Genomic DNA, 12,150 nt, shown 5'->3' with positions numbered 1-12,150 from the left:
TCTCTATGATAAAACGCTCTGTGCGCAGTTTAGGTCTCCAAATTTGAGGAAGGACATTCTTGCTATTGAGGGAGCGCAGCGTAGGTTAATTCCCGGGATGTCGGGACTGTAATATGCTGAGAGAAAGGAGTGGCTGGGCTTGTCTACTCTGGAATTTAGAAGGATGAGAGGAGATCTTATTGAAACATATAATATTATTAAGGGTTTGGACATGCTAGAGGCAGGAAACATGTTCCCGATTTTGGAGGAGTCCAGAACCAGGGGCCACGAAGAATAAGAATATGAATTAAATAAGGTTTAAGAATAAGGGGCAAGCCATTTAGAACGGAGATCAGGAAACACTTTTTCACACACAGAGATGTGAGTCTGTGGAATTCTCTGCCTCAGAAGACGGTAGAGGCTGGTTCTCTGGAATCTTTCAAGAGAGAACTAGATAGGGCTCTTGAAGATAGCGGAGTCAGGGCATATGGGGATAGGGCATGAACGGGGCACTGATTGTGGATGATCAGCTATGATCACATTGAATGGCGGTGCTGGCTTGAAGGGCCGTATGGCCTACTCCTGCGCCTATTGTCTATTGACTCTATGACTCTTTCTATTATCTACACGTACTGTGTTTACATTCTGTTACACTGCTACAAGTAAGAATTTCATTATTACTTTGTTCGTTCAAATGACAATTAAACACTCTTGTCTCTTGACGTGCTTTTGCTGACATTTATTACAGTACTGGGGGGATTGTTACAATATTAAGTGATTTTTGTGTGTTTTCCAGCTGATGGGCAAAGTTGACTTGCAGACATCTGTAACATAGGAACCTGTCCTTCACCTGGGGCCATTCTAAAGGGATCCTTAACTTACACATTACCCACCATCCTCGGTGTGAAACATGGGATCAAATGTTACTGTGGTTAGAGTTGCTGCCTTACTGCGCTTGCAGCACCAGAGACCCTGGTTCGAACCCAACTACAGGTGCTGTCTGTATGGAGTTCTTACGTTCTCCTCATGACCGCGTGGGTTTTCTCCGAGATCTTCGTTTTCCTCCCACACTCCAAAGACGTGCAGGTTGTGAGTTAATTGGCGTGGTATAAGTGTAAATTGTCCCTAGTGTGTGTAGGATAGTGTTAATGTGCGGGGATTGCTGATCGGCACGGACTCGTCGGGCCGAAGGGCCTGTTGCCACGCAGTATCTCGAAAACTAAAAAAACTAAAACTAAAACAGAACCAGTCCAATATTGTTGTTGAGCTAGATCTGTAACGCTAATGACAGCTACAGCATTATAGAATAAAGCAGTCAATAAGGTCTTGAGTCATTATTACCAATGTGTCCATCATTCTCTTAAAACTGTATCATATATACTAACAGAAGGCAGAATCATTGAAAAAGCTAAATACTAATTTGCAATTATCTGTTGCATACAATAGATATTAAATGCGTTATAGATTTCAGTGTCCTATTTTATTATTAATTATCTTGGTCTCAACTACTAATTTAGTGAACTGAACAGTCAAAACAAATCCACTACATTTTTAATCATATTTCTAAAATGACAACGCGCATTAATAATTCTATTCCTCATTTGCTTTTCATGGAGTGCCTGGAACATGAGAATGGATGGTAGCTATTCCGCCCTCATGCCTATGCTGACTCTTTTGAAGACCAATTGTGTTCTTCACAGATTTTACCTTTTGTTGGCAATGTTGGGCGTTGGCTTTTGTGTGTAGCTTGAAAAGGCAAATCAACAGAACATCTTTTATTGAAAACAGTGGTGGTGGCCCGTCGGAGACGATGATAGCATGGTTGTGCAGTCAAATGTCTTGTGGGATCAAGTGTGGCCTACGACTCTGACGCGCTAGCCACACACGTGGGCGCACTGGGGGCACATGATGGCTGTAGTGAGGGGATTTAGGGCTGTAGCCTTCCTCCTGTCTCTGGCACTAATTAGTCGACTCAACGATTATCTTTGAAACTGCTGACCGCTGTTACCTAATGGTTGTAAGCCAGCCAGTCCTGTCACTGGTGCGGGTTTCCAGTTCTTTTGGGGCTAATGCCCCTGTCCCACTTAGGAAACCTGAACGGAAACCTCTGGAGACTTTGCACCTCACCCAAGGTTTCTGTGTGGTTCCCGGAGGTTGCAGGTGGTTGCCGGAGGTTGCAGGTAGTGGAAGCAGGTAGGGAGGCTGACAAAAACCTCCGAGAACTGCACGGAAACCTTGGGTGGGGCGCAAATTCTCCAGAGGTTTCCGTTCAGGTTTCCTAAGTGGGACAGGGGCATAAGTCTGCATGCTGGAGATAGTCTTTGATATAGTCAACAGTAATTCCCAACTAACAGCAATATATCAACAATCATACCACATAGTATAATCAGTTCTTAAAGTTACATCTAAATTTCCATACTACACACCTGTTTGCAAACTTATATGTTTCTCAACCACAATTAGCTATCACCTCTCGATTTATTTTTGATTTAAATCATTTTATTTGAATTTCACAGCAATTTGCATACATACAATGATAACAGACAGTGACAGTCAAGGCATAATTGTGCAACAGTATGTAAGCGACCCTCAAAGCCCTTACCCTTACCCACCTCCAACCCACCCGAATCAAGTCGGAACCAAACGGGGACAAACAACACTCACATACATACACATCCACACAAATATGGTAAGATAAACTAAACAAAAAGTACTAAAAAAAAAAATTGAAAAAAAAAGAAGAAAAAAAAAAAAAGGGGGTCACTAATAACAGTAAATAAGTAAGTAATTAAATAAATAAGTGTGGGGAGGGGGGGGGGGTTAAGGGGAGAGCAGCTGCAGTAGAGCAGAACAATGGTGTAGAGCACTCAGTCCTCTTCCGAGTCCGGGGACAAGTTGAGAGAGTTAACAAGTTCCAAGAAAGGGTTCCATGTATCTAGGAATGTCTTGGTAGAGCCTTTGAGAGAGAACCTAAGTTTTTCAAGCTTTAAATTGTAAAGCACCTCCTTAATCCAGCGGGTGTGTGTCGGGGGACAGGTGAGCCTCCAGTTAAGCAAGATCAGTCTCCGGGCTAACAAGGTTGTAAAAGCTAGAACCCGTTTCACCGCAACAGAGAGGTTGGTGTTGGGAGGGGTACCGAAAATGGCTGACAGTGGGTTTGGAGGAATAGTCTGGCCGTAGGCTCTGCTTATCAAGTCGAAAGCACTCCTCCAAAAGGCTGCTAGCTTAGGGCAAGACCAAAACATATGGCTATGGTTGGCAGGAGATTGATTACATCTGTTGCAGGTGTCCCTAACAGCGGGGTAAATTCTAGATAATCTTGCATTTGTGTAGTGGACTTTGTGAAGGACTTTGCATTGGATTAGGCCATGACGGGCACATATGGAGGAAGATTGGATCAAATCCAAGGCAGAGTCCCATTGCTGGTCTGTTAGTTTCGTATTCAGCTCACCCTCCCACGCAGCTTTTAATGAGGTATAAGGTTTCAATATAACCGACCCTAACAAGTTATACAAAACAGAGATGCATTTCTTCCGGTTGGGATCTAGAGCTAAGATGGTATCGGTCAGGGTTTCAGGGGGGCGATTTGGGAAATGGGGGAATGTCTTCTTCACAAAATCCCTAATCTGGAAAAAACGAAAACTGTGGGAGTTTGGGAGGCTATAGTTGGACGAGAGCTCCGCAAAAGACGAAAAGATGCCATCCTTGTATAGGTTTTTGATACTACTGATACCGTTGCTATGCCAGGTTTTGAATGCGTGGTCTGTACTTGAAGGTTTAAAGATGTGTTTTTTAAGCAGCGGGGTCAAGATGGAAGGGCCTTGTAAACCAAAGTTTTTCCTGAGTTGACTCCATATCTTGAGCGAGAGGGACGCAATTGGGCCTGCACCCACAGATGTTATAGGAAGGGGGAGTTGGGAGCATAGGACAGACCGCAACGGGAGATGTGAACTCGCCTTTTCCATGTGTACCCAGGTCGGTAGGTGGTCGCAATCATCATTCATCCAATACAGGAGTTTTTGCAAGTTAGCTGCCCAATAGTATCGCCTAAAGTCAGGAAGTGCCAAACCGCCGTCACTCTTAGGAGACTGCAGTATCGCCTTTCGGATTCTAGCCGGTTTGCTATCCCATAAAAATTTAGATATTGTCCTTTCTAATTTATCAAAAAAAGATTTAGTGATAAGTATAGGGAGGTGCTGGAAAAGATACAGGAATTTGGGTAGGACGACCATCTTGACCAGATTTATCCGGCCCACGGGATAGCGTTAAAACTGACCAGCGGTCAAAATCTCTTTCAGCTTTCTCAACCAGAGGCAGAAAGTTTGTGCGGAACATATCAGACAAGGGTGTTGTGATAAAGATGCCGAGGTAGCGAAACCCGTCCTCTGCCCATTTGAATGAGGTTAAAGAGCGAGGGAGCTGCTTAGCCAATGAGTTAATCGGTAATAGCTCACTCTTTTGGTAGTTAAGTTTATAACCAGAATACGCGCCAAACCGTTCTAAAATATTCATAATCACAGGGAGAGAGCTGACTGGGTTCGAGATGTACAGGAGCAGGTCATCCGCATACAGTGAGACTTTATGAGTTGTGTCGAACCGTGTAATACCTTTAAAGCCCTTCTCTGAGCGTAACCAGACCGCCAAGGGTTCTATCGCGACAGCAAACAGAAGTGGTGATAACGGGCAACCCTGTCTGGTACCTCTCTGAAGGGGGAAGTGGGGCGACAGTGTGCCGTTTGTTTGTACTGAGGCAACCGGGGTCGAGTATAATAGACTGACCCAAAGAATAAAACTGTTACCGAGGCCAAACCTGTCCATCGCCTCATATAGGTACCTCCACTCGACCCTTCTCAACCACAATTAGCTATCACCTCTCGATTTATTTTTGACATCATTCCATTCACCTTTTTAGACAGTCTTAAACTATCAAGTGAAATAAATTTCCCTCAGTTGCCCTCTAGCTCTGTTTGCCAATATTTATTTATTTGACTTTTACTCTTGATCTAGCTACCAGAGGATATGTATTTGTAGGAAGGAACTGCAGATGCTGGTTTACACAAAGATTGACACAAAAAGTTGGAGTAACACAGCGGGACAGGCAGCATCTCTGGAGAGAAGGAATGAGTGACGTTTCGGGTCAAGATCCTTCTTCAGACTTCAGTCTTTTGTCTTCAGCATTCAGCATTTTGTGTCTGTACACATTCCAAATGTGGCCTAACCAGACACAAAACATATAAAATGATTACGGGATTGGACAAGTTAGGTGCAGGAAATGTGTTCCCGATGTTGGGGGAGTCCAGAACCAGGGGCCATAGTTTAAGAATAAGGGGTACACTATTGAGAACTGAGTTGAGGAAAAACTTTTTCACCCAGAGAGTTGTGAATTTGTGAAATTCTCTGCCTCAGAAGGCAGTGGAGGTCGATTCACTGAATGCATTCAAAAGAGAGTACGATAGAGTTCTTCGGGCTAGCAGAATCAAAGGATATCGGGAGGAGGCAGGAACAGGTTACTGATTGTGGATGATCAGCCATGATCACACTGAATGGCTGTGTTGGCATGAAAGGCCGAATGGCCTATTCCTGCACTATTTTCTGTTTCTATGTTTCTAAAAAGCTGGAGTAACTCAGCAGGTAACTCTATCTTGGGCTGTATTATAATCAAATTCAATATTTATATGCATGATTTTCTTTTTTTTAGCTGCTGACAAGTAAGTGCTAATCGTATTTTCAACTGCATATATCAGGCACCATTCCCTCTTCATCAACAATAATGCTTCTAACAGCAACAGTTTCCAAATATACAGGCAATTCTTCCTCACCTCACCTCTCTTGACCCCTTGTCTCTAAATTGTCAAACTGTTTGTCTCACATCCTGTATGAGCAGATAAATTGCGCAGCTAAGAATTAGGAAAATTCTAACCAGGTTCTTAGACCTGACCAGAAAGTGTTTCACAGCCACTACATGCATCCTTCCTGTTTGCAGCTGCTCAAAATTCAACCAGGGTCTTTGCAGCCTTGGTGTTATTTTAGATTCTGAATTGATTTTTTGATTCACATCACCACTTAGGCCACATCTATCTCTATCTCTCTATCTCATTGCTCAGTTCCATCCCCTACCTACATCTAACCCTCCTCCACACCTTAGTTACCCTTATATAATTCCAAGGCTATTGTGGGGCCTTTGCTCATTCTGCATTTAAGACATTTGGACAGGTACGTGGATAGGAAAGGTTTAGAAGGATACTGACCGAACACAGGCAGGTGGGACTAGTGTAAATGGGGCATCTTGGTCCGCGTTGGAAAGCTGGGCTGAAGGGTCTGTTTTCCATGCTGTATGACCCTATGACTCTCTATAACTCTAATCTTGAGGAGATCCAGAAATCAGCTATTGTGCAATTGCAGAAATGCATTCTAAGGACATTCCCAAAGTTCACAAATCATGCAATAAATATTAATGCAATGTCCAAAAAACCTGCATTGCACCACAAAATACAATGTTTCTCCAGTGGATTGTTGGACATGGGTTCAAGGTGAAGAGAAAAAGATTTAATAGGAATCTGAGGGGTAACTGTTTCACACAAAGGGTGGTGGATGTATGGAACAAGCTGTCAGAGGAGGTAATTGAGGCAGGGACTATCCCAACATTTAAGAAACAGTTGGGCAAGTACATGGATAGGACAGGTTTGAAGGGATATGGACCAAATGCTGACAGGTGGGACCAGTGTAGCTGGGTCATATTGGCCAAGTAGGTCCGAAGGGTTTGTTTCCATGCTGTAGTTATGGACTCGGATTTGAATTTTAACAGCCATATAAAGACCATTATCAGATCTGCCTATTACCATCTAAAAAATATTGCAAGAATCAAGGGATTTCTGTCCAAAGAAGACACTGAAAAACTTGTTCATGCATATATTTTTAGTAGGTTAGATTATTGTAATGGCATCTTTACAGGTCTCAATAAAAAATCAATTAAACAACTGCAGCTTATCCAAAATGCCGCTGCCAGAGTCTTGACCAACACCAAGAAAATGGACCACATTACACCTGTCCTTAAATCTTTGCACTGGCTCCCTGTGTGTAAGAGGATAGATTTTAACATTCTGTTACTGACCTACAAGGCACTGAATGGTCTAGGTCCAAAATACATCTCTGACCTACTTGTTGTATATGAGGCGCCTAGGCTCCTCACGTCTTCAGGGACAGGCTTACTCTGTGTTCCCAGGGTCAGAACTAAAAAGGCTGAAGCAGCATTGGGTTTTTATGCTCCACACCTGTGGAACAAGCTCCCTGAACACCTGAGGTGTGCACAGACTGTAAGCGCACTTAAATCAGGCCTAAAAACACTGTTGTTTACTATAGCTTTTCCATAACCCGACATGCAGGTAATCTTAACTGTCCAATTTTAACCCTTTTATGTGCTCTTTAAAATCGTTTTATTGTTTCATTCACGTTGTTTTATTATTCATACATTTGTCGTATTGCTTATTTTGCAATTTTTAATTATTGACTATTTTATTTTTTCTTTCCTGTAAAGCACCTTGAATTGCTGTTTGCACGAATGGTGCTATACAAATAAACTTGCCTTGCCTTGCCTTGCCTTGCCTTGTATCACTCTATGACTCTAAAACAAGGACCTTGGGGTTTTCATAGACACAAAATGCCAGTGGTTCAAGAAGTATCTCTGGAGAAAAGGAAAAGGAGACGCTTCAATAGACAATAGACAATAGGTGCAGGAGTAGGCCATTTGGCCCTTCAAGCCAGCAGCGCCATTCAATGTGATCATGGCTGATCATCCCCAATCAGTACCCCGTTCCTGCCTTCTCCCCATATCCCCTGACTCCGCTATTTTTAAGAGCCCTATCTAGCTCTCTTAAAAGCATCCAGAGAACCTGCCGCCACAGACTCACCACTCCCTGTGAGAAAAGTGTTTCCTCGTCCCGTTCTAAATGGCTTACGCTTACTCCTTATTCTTAAACTGTGGCTCCTGGTTCTGGACATCCCAACATCGGGAACATGTTTCCTGCCTCTAGCGTGTCCAAGCCCTTAACAATCTTATATGTTTCAATGAGATATCCTCTCATCCTTCTAAACTGCAGGGGGTACAAGCCCAGCTGCTCCATTCTCTCAGCATATGACAGTCCTGCCATCCCGAAAATTAACCTTGTAAACCTACGCTGCACTCCATCAATAGCAAGAATGTCCTCCCTCACATTAGGGGACCACAACTACACACAATACTCCAGGTGTGATCTCACTAGGGCTCTGTACAACTGCAGAAGGACCTCTTTGCTCCTATATTCGATTCCTCTTGTTATAAAGGCCAACATGCCATTCGCTTTCTTCACTGCCTGCTGTACCTGCATGCTTACTTTCATAGACTGATGTACAAGGACTCCCAGATCACGTTGTACTTCCCTTTTTCCCAACTTGATGCCATTTAGATCGTAATCTGCCTTCCTGTCTTTGCTGCCAAAGTGGATAACCTCACATTTATCCGCACTATACTTCATCTGCCATGCATCTGCCCACTCCCCCAACCTGTCCAAGCCACCCTGCATTCTCATAGCAGTTTCAACCCGAATTCGTTCTCTCCAGGGATGCTGCCTGACCTGCTGAGTTACTCCAGCATTTTGTGTCTATCCTCGATGTAAATCAGAATCTGCAGCTCCTTCCTACATACGTGGTTTTTCATCTTGTGGCCATATGTTTGTTCCTTCACAAATATTATCGGAGTTCACCCCTTTCTCAGAATGTCTGTATCTGAAACACTCACCCATAATTTTTTCTCTCCAGAATGACTGACTTTTGAAATGCTATTCTCTTCCCTCCATGCGCTCATAACAGCAGGAGTCAAAGTGGTTCATAGCCCTTGAACCTGCTTCACCATTCGACAAGATTATAGCTGATGTGACGTTGGCCTCTGCTCTATTTTAATGCCAGTTTCCTATATCTTTTGACATTCTCGCGGTGGAAAAATCCATCCATCTAAGTCTTGAATAACTCAAGCTCAATCAAAATATCCTGCATCAGCAGAGTTGATTTGGATATGAATAAAAATTGGGATTGATGTCAATCTGGCTGGCAATGTGCTCTCACCTGGTTTGCACTATCGCACAATATTATGACCTACTCATCGTTTTCTCAGCTCTATTTGGCAAGGAGTTCTGGATGAAGTAATCAGAAGACTTGGTGGCAGCCCATCATTGTCAGTGCTTACACTGAGTTCCAGACAAAGAACACTCTAAGTTATTTAGAACTCTGCAGGATTTGCATTCTGCTTAATCAAAGTGGACTCAATTGACAGTATTTATAAATGAGATTAGAATCAGCAGGTATTATTTTAATTAATTCAACGGCAATTTGTAAAGGGAGACAAGGCACTGAAAGATTCATCATATTTCATAAATGATCATTTGTCCTTCACAGATTTCTTGAGGACTGCGTTCTGTCTACGCAGCAAATGTATGAATCTATTACTGAAAATTTGAAACAGGTTTTCCCCCCAAAAAAAGGTCAAACTCTAAATTTGCTGAACCATGATCAATTTAAATTGTTTTATATTTCTACTCTGTACCACATTAAAGATCAATAGCAGGAAAGACTTTGTCAAAATGCTGACATAGCTACAAACAAATCACCAATATTCTGCCACGTCTTGCTTCTGACATCAGCTTTATAGACAGCATTAAAACACAGTACAAAGCTTTTTATGAAGTTCCAGATGTAACTTTGTGGTTCCCAAGATGTAGGGGACTTGAGAGACTTTGCCTGTGAACCGACACAAGTGATTCAATTTTTAAACCATGAAATACTTATTTGCAGCAATTAATTATCTTTCACAGGAAAACACATACTCTTGTAAATTAGGTGTATTAAATGCTTTTTGTTCCTCAATATATTTCAGGCTTTGAACATTTACACCGTGTATTACAGCAAATATGACTGCAGTAAAATTTGAATTTAAGAATCAGGAAGTCGTGTTGTAGGTTCTTAAAATGTTGGTTTGGACACATTTGGAGAGTTGTGTACAGTTCTGGTTGCCCCATTACAGGGAAGATGTGGAGGCTTTGGAGAATGTGCAGAAGAGGTTTACCGGAATACCTGCTGGATTAGAGGGGATTAGCTGTAAGGAGAGGTTCGACAAACTTGACTTGTTTTCTCTGCACCTTGAGCGGTAAAGGGAGAGAAGATAGATGTATATAAAATTATGAGAGAGTGTTGACAGTCAGAATCTTTTCCCTAGTATGAAAATGTCAAATAGCAGAGGATATCACTTTAAAGTTAGAGGGGAACTTTTACGGGGGGATGTGTGGTGCAAAATCTTTTTACACAGAGAATGATGGGTGTCTGGATCGATTTGCCAGGGTTGCTGGTGGAAGCAGATGCTATAGCATAATTTAGGAGTCTTTTAGATAGGCAAATGAGAATGCAGGGAATGGGGAGATATGGATCACATGCTGGCAGAAGGGATTAGTATAACTTGGCATCATATTTATCATAGACATCATGGACCAAATGCTGTCCCCATGCTGGACTGTTCCATGTTCTGTGGTATTCTCATATCATTGGGAGAATATTAAACTGTTTTTTTTGTAAACCATCTCTTGTAAATCTTGGAGAAGTTCCTTGTCTCACATTTAGAGGCTATTGTGAATCTTCCAAAACTCAGCCCACTATCTTCTACTTTTTTTTTGGCTGCTTAGCTCTTCATGCAATATTCTCTCCTTCCATGTCGCCCCTTTTCACTACCCTTGAAGGGCAACAGATACATGAGGTTGTCCATTCCAGCAACGCTCCATTCAGCAGTCACCGGAAATACATTTTTTAAGTTAATGATGTCATTGACCTGGAACGGTAACTTTGTTTCCCATACCACAGATGCTGCCTCATCTAGCACACGCTTTTTTATTTTACATTAGAGCATTCAAAGCTGCCTTATCAGTAGGTAAACCCTTGGTAGAGCTGGATTGCCAATTGAAAATGGCTTGTTGCTTTATATGTGAAATCTACTCTGAAGCAATTGATAAACTCTATTGCAATTCTGTAGGTTCATCTACACTAGGCAGCGCAGTGATGAAGTGGGAGAGTTATAGCATCAGAAACCCATGTTCGATCCTGACTACGGATGTTGTCTGTATGGAGTTTGCACCTTCCCCCGGTGACAATGTGGGTTTTCTCTGGGTGCTCCGGCCACCTTCCAAGACGTACAGGTCTATCCTACACACTTGGGACAATTTATAATTTTACCGAAGCCAATTAACCTAGTCCTAATGTACGGGGGTGATTGCTGGTCGGCACAGACTCTGTGGGCTGAAGGACCTGTTTCCGCACAGTAAGTCTATTTTTTTCTCATGCATCAGGAGATTTTCTTTCTTTCATTAACAGTATAAGTTTGCCCCCTAGGATGTTGTGACTTACTACTGCCTCAAGCATGCAATATTTTAGTTTTCTTCTTCACCAATATTTTGGGTGCACATTCTTTGCAGATCCTCAAACATTGTGTCCATTTCCAATTTCAGATTCATTTTTGCTTCACAGCAATTCCTATGGTTTCATTTTTTACCTCTTTGCCCTTTTCTAGTTTCTCTCTTAAGGGGCTGTCCCACTGCGGCGACCTAATTGGCATGTTTAGAAGAGTTTAGGAGAGTTTGAAAAAGTGTCATGTTGAAGACCTCCTTCGACTATGTAGAGACTCCTTCGGCCTCCTTCGACAATGTTGAAAATTGCTTTGACTAGCTTCGACTAACTTCGGGAAAATTGGACACCGAACAGTGGAGATTGAAGACGACCTCCTTCGACCTCCCTTCGACTATGTTGAAGATTATCTACGACTACCTTCGATTACCTTCGACTACCCTCGATTACCTATGAATAACATGCCAACCTACTACGACCTACCTCGACTAAACATACAAGTAACAAAATATCGATTTTTTCCATGGCAACCTTTTTGTACTTTTTCAGCATGTTGAAAAATACGCCGCGACCTATCTGAGGCCTCGGGTACGCGGGGACTACTCTCGAGCATGAAGGAAAGTTACAAAGACCTCCTAGGACCTTGTGTCGACCATGCTGCGAGTATGAGTCGAGGGCAAACTCTTCTGAACTCGCAGATTAGGTCCCCGCAGTGGGACAGCCCCTTCACACTTCTTTTAACTGCAAATCAAAATA

Source organism: Amblyraja radiata, chromosome 23 (assembly GCF_010909765.2).
Source record: "Amblyraja radiata isolate CabotCenter1 chromosome 23, sAmbRad1.1.pri, whole genome shotgun sequence".
Classification (NCBI taxonomy): Eukaryota; Metazoa; Chordata; class Chondrichthyes; order Rajiformes; family Rajidae; genus Amblyraja; species Amblyraja radiata.
This window is presented reverse-complemented; position numbering follows the sequence as displayed.